The sequence below is a fragment of the Zootoca vivipara genome, chromosome 8, assembly GCF_963506605.1.
Source record: "Zootoca vivipara chromosome 8, rZooViv1.1, whole genome shotgun sequence".
Lineage (NCBI taxonomy): Eukaryota > Metazoa > Chordata > Lepidosauria > Squamata > Lacertidae > Zootoca > Zootoca vivipara.
This window is the reverse complement of record NC_083283.1, coordinates 73,149,388-73,162,234: the sequence shown is the minus strand read 5'-3', so window position 1 is coordinate 73,162,234 and position 12,847 is coordinate 73,149,388.

Below are 12,847 nucleotides of genomic sequence, written 5' to 3'. Positions count from 1 at the left end.
CCTTTCTGCGAAATTTTACATGTCCAAATTTTCCATTCCCTCGCTGTTGCCCCTTTATTGTTTGTATAATCCACTCAATGTAAGTAATCCTCTCCCACGGTCTTTGTTCCCTATGGGGATTCTGAAGTCCAGACATAGTTTCTGCTCCCCCTTCCATGGGAGCGTCGTTCCCCTGGCTCACGTGCTCAAAAGCTTTTTCCTCTTTCTTCTCATTGCAGACTTCCTCCTGATCCAAAAGCTGACATACTTCTCGATTTCCTTCTATTTCTTCTTTATTCTCTTGTTCCAACGTTTTTTGTCCCTTATCTCCTTGAAGAAGTTGATTCGTTTCCTCTAATTGGGCAATCTGTTTATGTGTTCCAATAGTAAGTTCCCATAAGAGTCTCAGAGTTTTTCCTTTAAATCCAACTGTATAATTGTATGTTGACATTTTTGTACTCCTCTCAAGGACACAGTGCTATCCCAAAGCACAGGAAGTGGTTGCATTTTTCATTCGATCACCATTTTTCCAAACTGGTTACAATGTATTCACAAATTAAAGTCCGTTACTTGTTTCTAAATTGTAATCCAAAGGGAGTTTTCGTAGGCAACTTTTACAGCTCAGTTTATCAACATTGTTTCAGAACTCCCTATTACACAAATCTTGCTGAGTTCGTCAGGACTGCCGATTCCGGCGGTAGTAAGAGACTCTTCTCTCTTATTAAATCTCACACTCTCCCCTCTACCTTGTCACCAAAGGGGATTTCAGCATAGTTCTTGAAGATGCATAAATATAATAAATCTACAAATGTCTTGGCAATGGGTATTTTCTTAACTGTTTCCACTTTCAATCAATATGGGGGAGATCGGCTTCCGTTTTTTAAATCTCCTCCCGCTCCAAATTTAAATTCCAATAAAGTTTTTAAGCTCTTTTACTCATGGACATCCACTTTTTCTAGTCCTTTTTCTTTGGAAGTATCCAGCGTTTATTTTATTTTATTTTTGAAAATAATTTTTATTACATTTTCCAAATAAACAACTTTTTTTTTTTACATTCCACCTTATATACCCCTCTCATTTCCATCTCGCTCTGCCGAGCTGTGACTTCCCTCCCTCCCTTCATTCAGCTTTCTTGTTTCCTCTTAATCTCACAGTTATTTTATACTAACATAAATAAATTAAATTCATAGGGTTTATTTCAGTCCTGCAAGTGTCTTTAAACTTATACAGTTCTTCTCTATGTAATCAATAAATTTACTCCAGTCTCCCTTGAACTTTGCCTCTCCTTGGTTTCGGATCCCACAAGTTAACTCTGCTAGCTCTGCATAGTCAAACATTTTCGTCCGCCACTCCTCAATTGTTGGTAACTCATGTAATTTCCATTTTGGGGCTAGTAATGTCCTCGCCGCAGTTGTGGCACACATGAATAATCTCTTATCACCCTTTGCTATCTCTTCTCCCATTAGTCCCAATAAGAAAGCTTCAGTTTTTTGGGGGGGGAAGTGTACTTAAACATCTTTTTCAACTCATTATATATCATTTCCCAAAGTCCTTTTACTTTCTCGCATGTCCACCACATATGATAAAAACCACCATCTTCCTCCTTACATTTCCAGCATGTTTTGCTACCCATTCTATACATTTTTGCTAACTTTACTGGTGTTAGGTACCATCTATACATCATTTTCATTACATTTTCTTTCAAGGCGGTACATGCAGTAAATTTCAATGTTTCATTCCACAATTTCAGCCACACATCATACTCAATGTTATACCCAAAATCCCTTGCCTCTTTATAAACCCCTCTTTATAGGCGTTGTTGGTGGCACCAACACCAAGGGCTACCCAGTTACCGCTGGCAGTGCCTTTTTAGTGGTAGTTCCCCATTGTGGAATGCCATCCCTAGTGAGATGTCCCTGTCTTATTTATTATAAAATTTCAGGAGTAATTTGAAAACAGCACTGTTTACCAAGGCATTTGGCAGCTGCAGAATATTGTTCCTGACAACCTCAAGATTCCTGGATAGAATGATGTTTTTAACCATGACTGTCTTTAGATGTTTTTCTCTAAATGAAATGTTTTCTTTTTAAAATAATGTTTTAATTGATTTAGATTTTTAATAATAATAAGGTGGAACTGTTTGCATTCCTGTGCTCCTTCGGAAGAAGGGAGGGATAGAAATTCTTTAAATGAATATCCTACAAGTACAATCCACACTTCTGCCAGTCATCTTTGTCACATAAAAACTGAAGAAAAAAGAAGAAGAGGATTCTTCTAATACCTTGAAACTATTTTTTTTTTAAAGATGACATAAATAAAAAAAATAAATTCAATTTATTTAAGTAATTCCACTTTGGATCAGTGTAGGGAATGTCCTGTTATGAGTCTCAATATATTTTTAGAGTTCTGAATATGATATAATCACTCTTTTGCCACTATGTTGGCACATGCAAAAGAATATTTTATTGCACTGAAGATCAATGGGAGACACTATGTTAAACTACAATAAACCACTGAGTGGTGTAAATGTTTAGCTTAGCAGCTTGAGTACTTTTTTCATGCCATTTTGGGACACACACAATTCAATTATACCAAAATATTTTTGTTGATTTCACTCAGTGGTCTCTAGATGTCACTGTATTTTTCCCCTTGATGATTGTTGCTCACCCTGGATGAAGCTGAAGTTTTTAAGAGCTGCATATAGATGTTATTCATCTCACATTATGGCACAAAATAAATCTGTGTAACTGTATTTCATTTTCAACATGAAGGATAGGCTTAATTTGCAATTTCTGCATGATGTACTTAATCAGCCTTGCTAATTATGAGACCTACTGAATTTTCCAGATCAGCAAAATTTGCCAATGTCGGGAGCTTTTTAAACTGAGGACATTTTCTATTGACCATATTCCAAAGCCTCTTCTTTATCACTAATGCATAATGGAAGAAGGAGAAATATCAGTGTTTCAATTAAAAAAAACAAACCCTCAGCATGGAGAAGTGTTGTGGGGCAGAGGGATTTTAATAAAATTAAAGGGTGGGGAAATTCACAAGAAACAAGATCTAGTCATTCCCCCCCCCCCCAAGTATCAACATTACTTGTTCTCGAAGCTACGAACAAGAGTTTGACCAAACTGCGGGAGGGAGTGCAAGACAGGGGTCACGAAGAGTCGGACACGACTAAACGACTAAACAACAACAATCAACATTACAGCACTTGAACAGGAAGTGTTATGTATAAAATGGCTCCAAAACATATCAAATCAAGGCTGTTCTCCCACATTGCCCTCCTCTCTCCTGCCATCTCTCTGACACATTCACACATGCACTCTGCATCTCAGGCAGGTGCAGTTCAGACCACCATGAGCACAAAGTATTCATGCACACCCTCCTCCCTTTCCTGATTTGCTCAAACCCTAACTTGCTGTGCCATACAAATCAAGCAATTTTTTTTAAAAAAAATTATGCACAGACTAAGGTGGGTTAGGCGTGGTTCCTTGTCAGTAGCAATAACTATCGTTTAACCAACCTGGACATGCTGGCAAACCGAGGCTTTAACAAATCGCAGAAAGGAGGGAGGAATTTTGTTTGGAGAGAAAAGTGCTCAAACCCCCAGGTTACTTACGATCAATCAACAGTGGTTTGGCCATGATAGCTAAACCAGAAGAATGGGCAGCTATATGCTAAGGATTTTATGCATAATTTTGTGCCCATTTAGCTTCTTAGTACCTAAAGCCTGGTAACCTGAGCAATGAGGAAACTTATACTGTATCCCAGAAGTACATGTGGAGAAAAATAATAATGATACAAATATTCTACAAACACTTGGGTGCACCTATGATCATCACAATGAAATCTCAAATTAATGAAGCCCTCAGGCTATCTTCAACTTGCACATTTGTGACATTTGTAAACAGATTTAAAGGGGTTGTTGTTGTTGTTGTTGTTGTTGCTTTGCACCCAACTGCAAACAAAAAATGTTTTGAATACATTGCTTTAAAATGGCCATTTTTTATATTTAAAAAATTAGAAGTAACTGTGAGCTCAAATACTTTTGAAGACATCAGCCTTATTCGCAGAAGTCACCCTTTGGATAAATTCCCATAATTTTAAATGCCACCCACTTATGCACATATACAGAGACGTTGGGGAGATTTTCACCGCAGGGCAGTTGCAGCGCTCATTAAAATATAATAAGCTCCACGATGAATAGAATAAACACTCATTACAAATTAATGAGAATAATTAGCATCCAAATCGTCCTGTGGAGCAAGACTCATTGGTTTTTATGAAGATCATGATATCCCCAGCCATGGTCCAAATGAATCAAAGTGTCAGATTGTAGAACAACACATGGTCCAAATGAATCAAAGTGTCAGATTGTAGAACAACACAAATAAAGAGCCCACAGATGCATTAACTGTTCCAAAGTCGTGCCAACCTCTGACCTGGCTGTCAATTAGGAGATGCAAACTGGCACACCTAATTAGGAGATGCAAACTGACATTTTCAGGCTAGATAGCTTTCTCAAGAGCATGCATTATTTTGGCAGCTGGGAACAAAATCCAAATGTCCATTTTTCGATACATTCCAAAATAAATTACAAGAAGTGATGCACTTTTAATAATATACACTGCAGTGGTAGCTGTTATTTATTTATTTATTTATTGTCTTCTCCTTCAAATTGTATGGTAACTACAGCAAAGTGAAAGAGCTACCTTTCTCTCTTTCGTTCCCCGAAGGGATTTGTGCATTTGGCATCCGTCTATAGTGGTTCATTTAAAATTGACCTGGCAGCATCCATTCCACCTGGTTGCAGCCGAGGAAGAGAAGGGAAGCAGGGCTATTCATCTGCTCAGTGGAGAGACCAGCTGTTTTTGGATGATCCTCCTCTCCTTCAAATGTCAACTGGCCACCACCCATTCCATCACAGCAGAAGGATAAATAAGAAGCTACTCTATCAGCTCTGCAGAGAGATCAGCTCCTTCTCTCCCTGAATTGCTTCCATACCAGCTGGCCATTGTAAGAACTACTGTGTAACTTAAATTGTAAGAATGGGTGCACAGATTTTTTTTCCCTTCTTCCCTTCTCATCCCTTTTTCCTTTAAATGTGGTACAGGCCTCCAAGCAAGCAGTAGAATGGATCATGTTTTGGAAGCCTTTCTGGCTGAAGAGCAAAGTTAAAATCCTTGTTTTCTACGTAATGGGTCACTATAGTTTCAAAAAAATGATTTTAGTTGAAGTTCCTATGTTGTATGTTTAAATTTGTTCTATAGATTCCGTAGGAACCTTGCCCTGGGACCAAATGGTGCCTTATAGGTATTCTAAAAACATAAAGCTAGTGTGTGGAACTGGTTGGTAAGGGCTAGGGAAATAGGTGCTCCTGAGAGGGACTAACATTTCTATAGTCTGGGGAAATCAGAGAAGCATGTGGAATCCTAAAGGAACTGATAATACAAATCCACTCAAAGGTTAACAGTGTATAAATATTTGTGCTAATTGTGGTCTGTTAAGCATCATGCAGTAATACTAGTGTGTTGACAAATGCTCAGTAATACATTATATTAAAAAGGCAAACAATCTCTGCTAATATAGTGGTCGTGCTGTGAATGTGGCTGGCTATCCTTTTTAAAATGATCCCTCTTTAAATGACAAAGTTGTGCATTTGGTGATGGCTCCAGCACTTGGTACTTGGCTTGCTTCCTAGCTTGATGGTGCAGGAGAGAAATATGGGGCATCTTGTTAATAGTTATGAAGACTGCTCATTTTGATGGTCACTGGGTTGTCTGCAATGTACCAGTATGAGTGTTTAGAAGTTCATAATTTAGACATCAACACCGATGATACTGAATAGCTCACCATTTATTAAAACAGGCAGGTGTAGACCAGCCTTCCACACAGGTTGTTCTTCCCACCTGTGGAGAATGTAATTCAAAGTCTTGGAAGAGCAACAGCAATCTAGGAAGCAAGTTCAAAGCTGAACTATGGCACTATCACTGCATATGTGGTCTAAACCACTGAGCCTCTTGGGCTTGCTGATCAGAAGGTTTGGCAGTTCAAATCCCAGTGATGGGGTGAGCTCCCATTGCTCTGTCCCAGCTTCTGCCAACCTAGCAGTTCGAAAGCACGCCACTGCAAGTAGATAAATAAGTACTGCGGTGGGGGGAAGGTAAACAGCGTTTCTGTGTGCTCTGGCACTCGTCTCGGTCCTCTGTGTACCAGTAGCGGTTTAGACATGCTGGCCACATGACCCGGAAAACTTTCTGTGGACAAACCCCACCTCCTTCAGCCTGAAAGTGAGATGAGCACCACAACCCCATAGTCACCTTTGACTGGACTTAACCGTCCAGGGGTCCTTTCCCTTTCCCTTATGTTACTTCAAGCCATCTTTGCAATTATTTATCCAAGTTTACAACACAGGTGGGGTGCAAGTGGCACTGTGGGTTAAACCACAGAGTCTACGGCTTGCTGATCAGAAGGTTGGCAGTTTGAATCCCCGCAATGGGGTGAGTTCCTGCTGCTCGGTCCCAGCTCCTGCCAACCTAGCAGTTCGAAAGCATGTCAAAGTGCAAGTAGATAAACAGGTACCGCTCCAAGCAGGAAGGTAAATGGTATTTCCGTGCGCTGCTCTGGTTCACCAGAAGTGGCTTTGTCATGCTGGCCACATGACCTGGAAGCTGTATGCCGGCTCCCTCAGTCAATAACGCAAGATGAGCGCTGCAACCACAGAGTCGGTCACGACTGGACCTAATAGTCAGGGGTCCCCTTACCTTTACAACACCATTCATCCCAGGATTAGCATAGCTTAGTTATCACAAACTGAATATAAGGAGCCCACCACAAGAGGGGCTCACGGTATGGAATGCTGTCCCTTTGGAGAGAAGGCACTTTTCAACACATGGAAAGTAAGCTTGTCAGGGAAATGGTTACACTAGAATCCTTCTCCACGAAATCTGTGGAGCAGGTTGTCATTTTGTACCTTCACACTAGCTCAATTCCACGTCATCCCCACAGCATTCTTACATCACGTTTTTTTTCCAACACACCTTCAACTCTGCCCATGCAATGAGAGAAAGATTGAGGACTATATACACTTTTTCTTTTACTGTCCTTTATATTCCTCAGTTAGATCCAGGCTTCTCTCTTTAATCCCGACGACCATCACATGGGACATCGACCACATGAAGTACCTATTGGTGGACGCCAACCCCTTGGTTTCATGTGATGTGGCCACCTACATTTTACAGGCCCTGAAACTCAGGGCCACCTATTTGGCTAACTTGCCCAGCCCTAGTCCTTTGTAAATCTCTCTTATACCCACAGTCAACACGCCTTGCTTTGTCTTTTACTTTACCAGTTCCACTCAGCTGGATTTTATATTTAATGATATAGTTGTATTTGTTGTATTTTATGTTGTTGTGTGACAGTTGCCTGTTTGATCTTTTATATGTGCTATGGCTATATGGCTAATACAATAAACTTTGATTTGATTTGATTTTGTACTTGCTGACTCCCACCCAGCACTGGTTGGGAATTATTAGCAACAAAACAAAGACAAAAATCAGTGCAGCTTTGAAATCAGTGGTTTTAAAGGTTTGGTTCATCATCTTGATTCAAAATGGCATCTAACTGTACTCAAATATAAAGAAAAAATTGTTCCCTGATTTCAAGAATCGGCATACAGAAATTTGAGAAAGATCAAATCATATTCTCATTCCAGGGTTAACAGTATATACACTGAATTCCATGTGAGGTTATTTCCTAATAGCATACAGTATTAACTCTCTCACACACACTTTCACACAATCACAGACACTTATTTAGCCTTGTGGTTTTATCTTTCTCCTCTCCCCTCCCCCCTTTTCTAAGGTGTTGGGAAGAGAGGCTAAGTTCCAGAATACTGAGCTTGACAAGATTTTGTGCTGAAAAGTCCAGTATTCCATTCCAGTTCTGCTAAGTGCACATGGGGAGATGGAGAGAAGATTGGTGGGGGAAGCGCTCCACTCCCCTAAACCACTAAATATTTGGGGTGGGAAGAGGGTGGTTGTCTTGTGATATGAACCTTCCAATAAACACTTCAAAACTCCAACAAAGAAAAAGAAGGAAAAAGAAAATGCTTAGAAAGATAACAATGCTTTTGGGGGGTTAAATTAACAACAATGTACAGTTATTCTATTATTTTGCACTCCTCTGACTCATACACTTATGGACAGCCTTTTAGAAGTGTTATTTCACTCATAAAGGGAAAAGAATGGAGATATTTGTGACGTACATTGATCAGGGAAGTGAGGGAAGAATAGCAGCAGTCACCTGGAGAGTTAATGATAGCCTTTAAAGAAGTATCAGTTCCCTCAAGTAACAGGATATTCTTGCAGCATCTCAAGGCTGCTTAACAGCCAGCTACACAACTCTGGTTTCTTTCCCTTCCTCAGCCTCTTTTTTTCCTCCTCTCATCCCAGGCAAATGCCCACCCAGACAGAGCCAAATGTTTAGGACCCAATCTGTATTCCTAGGGCCAAGGTGTAATCTGGTATCCTTGGCTCTAGGAACCTCAAGTGAATGTCTACTCCCATCAGTACACTTTAGATGTGAACCTGTAGAAGGCACAGCCCGATCTACCCATTATAAGACAATAGCATTGCCCTAACAGCCACATCTTGACAATCACAATTGACCTTTACTTGTAATTAAAACTCCTCCATATCCTTTGCATCTAGTCCATTTCACCATGTGGTTCTGGTTACTCCTGCCTGTGAGCTCTCCAAATCCTTGCAACCAATATCACTTATTTTTCCTATTTAATTTCCAGTTAGTAAGAGTATGATTCAGTAGCATGCTTGCTTAGCCACAGGACAGGAGAGAACTGCTGAAGTCACTTCAGCATTATTATTTATTAAATTTGTATTAGCAAGCTCTGTACTATCCCTGCAGCCTCTATGAGACATGGCTAGCAAACAGATGGCTTTAATAGAGGTAGGTAAAAAAACAACAACAAGGAAGCCTGCAGACACCCAAAGTGTAAAAGGTACATGATAAACAGTTTAAAGCATGAGTCTTCAAACAGTCTGCCTGCCAATTCAATAGCATAGGTCTTCCTAGTACAGTCTGAAAAACAATATCCCAGTGCTTACTCTGATCCCAGACAGCAAACCACATTCAGCCCCTGCCTGCATTTCCCTATTTTTTAAGGCTCTCTACATCTGGAAGGGCTGATCCCTTTGCAAGGTCAGTCACGGGTCACACCAGGAGCTCCTGGGAAATGTAGGTCCTAGACTTAGCAGTCTCCCACTAGACGCTCCTTGTTCTCTTGCTTAATAAATCCCTTTAGCTTTATTAACGGATGACGTTCTGACTCAAACACTGCATATCCCCCCCCCCCCCCCCGCACTCTTCCAGGAAGTCAGTGTATGGAGACAAGATCACCAATCACATCAGCACATGCTTTTGGCTTCACACAGTTTCCGGTGCTTTCTGATTTAGGGGAGAATTCTGATCCCACAAGGAAAGGTGACATGGAAATTGCCTTATGTGCCTACACTGCACTCCTAGACTAGCTCCCATGCACAAAAAGGAGACCTGTATAAGCAACTCTCCCCTCCCCACATCTAGCACCCATAGGTTTTTATTCCAAATCTTTCCTCTAACTTTTTCTCCCAAAATTGCACACAATCACGTAGAGGTTCCATTTAGGTAATTGTCACCCTAATGCTGAACTATTGCTTTGGAGGTGAAAAGAGACCATCCAAAAACAAGATAGCATTACTGGGGAAACCCCAATGCATGCAGGGGTATTTAACCGTTGAACTTTGCACCCACCTCCAAAGTTTATTGAAATGCAAACTAAACATGCATCCCTGCACATTGGGGGGGGGGGGGTGTATAGCACAGGACAACAGTAAAATGAGGCATTGACGTGCAATAGGAGTGAAAGGAGTGAGCGGGTGATGCTCTGAAGATTTCCAGGAATTGTGACATGTGGGAAGAAGGGAGAGGAAAGGAGGGAGGTTAAGCTGATGCAAAAAAGTAAAGGAAAATACAAATGCACAGAGTGGGACTCTCAGGCAAAGAGAAAGGCAGCAGGCATATAAAACAGGAAGAGGTGCGAGGGCAAAACAAAGGCACACATAAGTCCCTTAACTTGCAATCTTACACCTACTTACCTGGGAATAAGTCCTACAAACTCAGTCTTACCTCTGAGTAAATATGTATACCCAGACCAAGTCTTGTTGTGTTTAATGGGTCAACCTAGGCTTTGGTTTAGGGTTCAGGGCTCTTGTGCTTTAACTGTGGTATAGCAGACAGAAATTCAACAAGTCTTTCCTAGCTTGGAAATGATTTTTGCAAAAAAAAGCTCCACTATGACTGTACCATTATCATCATCATCGTCATCATCATTTAAATTCCTACACCGCCCTTCATCCGAGGATCACATAGCTGTTTACAATATTAGATGAGATTCCTGCATTGCAGGGGGTTGGACTGGATGACCCTTGGGGTCCCTTCCAACACTACAATCCTGCAATTATGTGAATAAAAATGACATGTAAAACAAAAGCCATGGAGACGTTTGAGGAAAGTACTGTCATTCCAACTATGCACCAGGAAATAGAGTATTTGAATCATAAAGAGATCTGCAGAACATGTTGACTCAGAAGGAAATCTTGCTGTGTTCAATGGGGTTGATTCAAGGGTAAGCATGCAAAACACCACAGACAAAATAACCCCGATTGAACATAATGGGCCTACTTTACTTCTGAGTAAATATACAATACACAGGACTGAACTGTTACTCTCTGTAACAGTATCTTTAAAAAAGTAGATACTGCTTGAAGGTGGATGATACATATCTTTTCTGGGCTGCTGTTCAGATGCCTGTAAAATTCACCACCCTATAAAAGCCAGGCTTTTGGACTTGCCAAGAGTCAGCACTTCAGGTTGCTAATGCTATATATCACTGTTTTTAAAAATACCTTACTCTAGTCAAACAAAATTTCTCTCATCACTGAAGAAATCATGGAAACACTTTTTTGGGATATACTAGAGTTCTTCATGTTCACCTCCACATGGAAACATTTCACTACAACAGAAAACAACAACAAAAGAAAACACAACCAAACAGCTCCACAACCTGCTTAGAAGAAGCCAGGTATTTAGCTCATTCTAGTAAACACGGAACAACTGATTGGTTCAAAATTGGGAAAGGAGTACGACAAGGTTGTATATTGTCTCCCTGCTTATTTAACTTATATGCAGAATTCATCATGCGAAAGGCTGGACTAGATGAATCCCAAACCGGAATTAAGATTGCCGGAAGAAATATCAACAACCTCAGATATGCAGATGACACAACCTTGATGGCAGAAAGCGAGGAGGAATTAAAGAACCTTTTAATGAGGGTGAAAGAGGAGAGCGCAAAATATGGTCTGAAGCTCAACATCAAAAAAACCAAGATCATGGCCACTGGTCCCATCACCTCCTGGCAAATAGAAGGGGAAGAAATGGAGGCAGTGAGAGATTTTACTTTCTTGGGCTCCTTGATCACTGCAGATGGTGACAGCAGTCACGAAATTAAAAGACGCCTGCTTCTTGGGAGAAAAGCAATGACAAACCTAGACAGCATCTTAAAAAGCAGAGACATCACTTTGCCGACAAAGGTCCGTATAGTTAAAGCTATGGTTTTCCCAGTAGTGATGTATGGAAGTGAGAGCTGGACCATAAAGAAGGCTGATCGCCGAAGAATTGATGCTTTTGAATTATGGTGCTGGAGGAGACTCTTGAGAGTCCCATGGACTGCAAGAAGATCAAACCTATCCATTCTTAAGGAAATCAGCCCTGAGTGCTCCCTGGAAGGACAGATCGTGAAGCTGAGGCTCCAATACTTTGGCCACCTCATGAGAAGAGAAGAATCCTTGGAAAAGACCCTGATGTTCGGAAAGATTGAGGGCACTAGGAGAAGGGGACGACAGAGGACAAGATGGTTGGACAGTGTTCTCGAAGCTACGAACATGAGTTTGACCAAACTGCGGGAGGCAGTGCAAGACAGGAGTGCCTGGCGTGCTATGATCCATGGGGTCACGAAGAGTCGGACACGACTAAACGACTAAACAACAACAACAACAGTAAACACGGAACTCAGTTATCACAGATGAAATGAACTTCAGCTTGCAATTGTTGGACCTAGACTTACTCATATTTCAAGAAGGCCCACAGACATCAATTGGACTTACGTTAATTGTGCTATGACAATGCAATTGATTACAACAAGTCTGCTCTGGGCATGGAATGGAAGACTTTGTTCGACCCATATTTTTTAATATTAAGAATAAAATAAAATGGGGGCAAATGAGTGAGGAGCGCAAACAGAAGGACTGAGGAAAGAATAGCTGGAAGGTACATGAGTTTGACCAAACTGCGGGAGGCAGTGGAAGACAGGAGTGCCTGGCGTGCTATGGTCCATGGGGTCATGAAGAGTCAGACACGACTAAACGACTAAACAACAGTAGCTTGACAATTTTCTGGTGAGACACCAATAGAGAAATGGTGTTTTACTGTGTTTTTAATATTTTGTTGTGAGCTGCCCAGAATGGTTGGGACAACCCAGTCAGATGGATGGCATATTATTATTATTATTATTATTATTATTATTATTATTATTATTATTATTGGTCTCCAGTTGATCTGGCAACCCTAAAGGCTGTGTGCAGAAGAAGGGTAATAATATGCTGTATTATATACAAAATCTTAAGCATGTTCCCCTCCCCCCCAATTTGTATCCTCTCACTTTCAGCTGTTTATTTATTTAAATGTTTAAAAATAAATAGAGTGAGACCATTTACTGCTGCAATCCTGCACACACTCGCTGAGAAGT